This window comes from Amphimedon queenslandica, unplaced genomic scaffold (assembly GCF_000090795.2).
Source record: "Amphimedon queenslandica unplaced genomic scaffold, v1.1 AMPQUscaffold_9098_Cont18959, whole genome shotgun sequence".
In the NCBI taxonomy this organism is placed as follows: Eukaryota; Metazoa; Porifera; class Demospongiae; order Haplosclerida; family Niphatidae; genus Amphimedon; species Amphimedon queenslandica.
Window position 1 is genome coordinate 1 of NW_003550630.1, and position 3173 is coordinate 3173.

The window sequence follows — 3173 nt, forward strand, 5'->3', positions numbered from 1 at the left end:
ATCGAATTCTTTAGCAACTTCATGTAGTTCCTCCATGTTATGTCTTCGCCTACAAGTACACATGTAACCACACCCTCAGTCACGCCCACTTACTGTTCCGGTGGAGTGGAGAAAGGTGTTAGTGATAATCTCTTGTTATCATCATCATCAATAGTGACTATAATGATAATAATAATATGTAATGATGTCAGTCATGATAAATGTTAATGCACATTAAGTTTGAACTGAATCTGGTTAAATTAAGAGTTTTGGCTGATTAAAAAATTGGCCAATTTATGGAAAAATCCCTGTACTATAGCCCATCGTTTTTTCCAAAAATGGCTCCAAAATCACCCCCAATTTTTATTACATTTTCTAATACGTATTGACGTCCTTATGCTGTGTAGAAAGTTTGAGCCAATTCCGACTTCAATTTTTTGAGTTATGGCCATTTTAAGAAAACACCAAAATTCTGAAAATATCCAAGGCTATATATAGCCCATGCTTTTTTCCAAAAAATGGCTCCGAAATCACCCCCAATTTTTATTACATTTTCTAATACGTATTGACGTCCTTATGCTGTGTAGAAAGTTTGAGCCAATTCCGAGTTGAATTTTTCTAGTTATGGCCATTTTAAGAAAACACCAAAATTCTGAAAATATCCAAGGCTATAGCCCATAGATTTTTCCAAAAATGGCTCCAAAATCACTCCCAATTTTTATTATATTATCTAATACATATTGACGTCCTTATGCTGTGTAGAAAGTTTGAGCTGATTCCGACTTAAATTTTTCGAGTTACGGCCATTTAAGAAAACGCCAAAATTCTGAAAAAATCCCTGTACTATAGCCCATGGATTTTTCCAAAAAATGGCTAAAAAATCACCCCCAATTTTTATTACATTTTCTGATACATATTGATGTCCTTATGCTGTGTAGAAAGTTTGAGCCAATTCCGACTTCAATTTTTCAAGTTAAGGCCATTAAAAAAAAACGCCAAAATTCTAAAAAATACCCAAGGCTATAGCCCATGGATTAAAAAAAAATAGCTCCAAAATCACCCCCAATTTTTATTACATTTTAAAATACATATTGATGTCCTTATGCTGTGTAAAAAGTTTTAGCTGATTCCGACTTCAATTTTTCAAGTTATGGTCATTGAAAAAAATAGGCCAATTTCTTTAAAATCCCTGTAGTGCCTGCATGTACTGTACATACATGTAGCTTATGCTTATTTTCTAACTTACGTGTTTTGCTTTGAGTGTGTGGTACATCCTCTTCTCCAACGAATCTCTCATTTCCTTCATCTCCAATCGACTCATTTTCCAATAATTTTAACTCCTCTTCACTCACATTAATTATCTAACAACAACAAATAAGTAAATAAATGAATAAATAAATAAACAAATATTAATAATTAAAATAAAGTAAGTGGTCTTACATCATGAACATGAGCAGTCATTATTTCTACAACTTTTGCTTGATAGCTCATGTTGGCTAGTAATTCAAGTGATGGGATCATCTCTCTATAAAAGGAAGAAAGACAGAGTGTGTGTACATGTATTACAATGGAGCCTCTATACAATGGACACTTTGGGTCGAGAAAGTGTCTCTGTTATACAGAGGTGTTCTTTGAAGGAAAGGAGAGTGTGTGTATATAAATGTATGCAATTGCAACGGTGCCTCTATATCATGGACACTTTGGTACTGTAAAATGCTCTGTTATACAAAAATCACCCCCATTCTTATTACAATTTTCTGATGCACTTATCCTATGTAGAAAATTTAAGCTGATCCTCTTAGTTTCAACAACTCTGTTCAAGTAGGCCTGATACTTGAATCCTTTATTAAACATAGTCTTGAAGGAGCTCCTGGATTTAGTAACAGCTTCATCTAGATGATCCAGTTCATCACAATCCCCACCACAATCCTCATCATCAACTCCAGCTAGCCATGATATCCAGCCCCTCCCACAATCACTTAATTAATTCACTTCCATTGCGTGGGTGTTCATGATGTTTTAAAGTTCCAGTTACATACAAACACTCTAATCAATGATTATAAAGTGATCCTGTCATACATCACTAGTAGTGAATGATATGCTTCCTTTACTGTCTCCTCTTCTTCCTCTCTAATAGCTCTATCCAGTACCAATGACACTACTACTTATACAGATACACCACATTCCAGTACATTAGCATTGTAAGTACTAAATAGTCTCTCTGATATCCTCATCACTCCTTTTCTCTAATCAATGAGTGATACAGAGCAGTACTGCCTAGGGGTGTCCCGATTATTCCGGAATAATTTTGGGAATAATAGGCAGCACTTCAATTCCAGAATAATGTTGGCCTAATAGGTTGATCAGTAGCCAAACTCTAATTAAAGAGCAGCAAATGCACAATTTTTGAATTTTTTAATGCCTGAGCTAGTTGTAACTCAATTTTTGAACAAAGTTTAGGTTCTGAGATTGATATAGAGACTTATATTTTGCAGTCTCTGTTGATAGTGATACTTTAAATAGCTTCTCAGACTTACTAATTTTCATTTTTATTGTAGTTAGCTCATGATTATAAAGAATAAAGTGAGAATAATAGGGCAGAATAAAAAGAATAATAGGCAAATTTTTGAGAATTTCTGAATAGAATTATAGGTTAAAAAATTAGCATAATCGGGACACCCCTAGACTAGTCTGGTAACCAGCCCCTTGCAAAACATGCGTAGTTAAGGTTTTGCAAGTTTTGCAAGTTTTGCAAAACGCATGTTTTGCAAGGGGCTGGTTACCAGACTACCCCTAGACCGTGCTGTATGACCACGTTTCTGCACGTGGTCACTAATAAAACTGAATAGAGGGTGTGGTCTACCGTAATCATAGATATTAGCATAGATAATAGAGTAAAACATTTGTCACATTTTACCCTTGATTTTTTTTCTCTTAGAAACAATATCTAGCGAACAAGTGTTCCTATGCAAGTGGAATTAATGCATCAAGAAGCCTAATGTTTCCTCTTAATAATACTGTTTTTTATTGTATAGATAATTTTACTATGTTCATGTTATGGCTCTTTTAAAACCATAAAATGTATTTTTTGTCATTATAATCCCTTTTTGAAAACAAGCTAGAGTAAGATACAAGATCTTTATAATCATATGAAAGAGCTTTCATTTGCATATGGAATGATACTAGTTAGAGTT

At 34.1% G+C, this 3173-nt stretch overlaps 2 long non-coding RNA genes across 2 annotated transcripts; both read right to left on the minus strand.

Annotated features, from left to right (window-relative positions):
• LOC109591032 (uncharacterized) lies at positions 1 to 1301 on the minus strand. Its single transcript, XR_002189631.1, has 3 exons — positions 1226 to 1301; positions 94 to 157; positions 1 to 49 (listed from the first exon to the last, which is right to left on the minus strand). It is a non-coding gene; the product is annotated as an uncharacterized LOC109591032 (long non-coding RNA).
• Positions 1302 to 1310: 9 nt separating this feature from the next.
• On the minus strand, positions 1311 to 1624 carry LOC109591033 (uncharacterized). Its single transcript, XR_002189632.1, has 2 exons — positions 1420 to 1624; positions 1311 to 1340 (listed from the first exon to the last, which is right to left on the minus strand). It is a non-coding gene; the product is annotated as an uncharacterized LOC109591033 (long non-coding RNA).
• Between the last annotated feature and the right edge of the window lie 1549 nt (positions 1625 to 3173).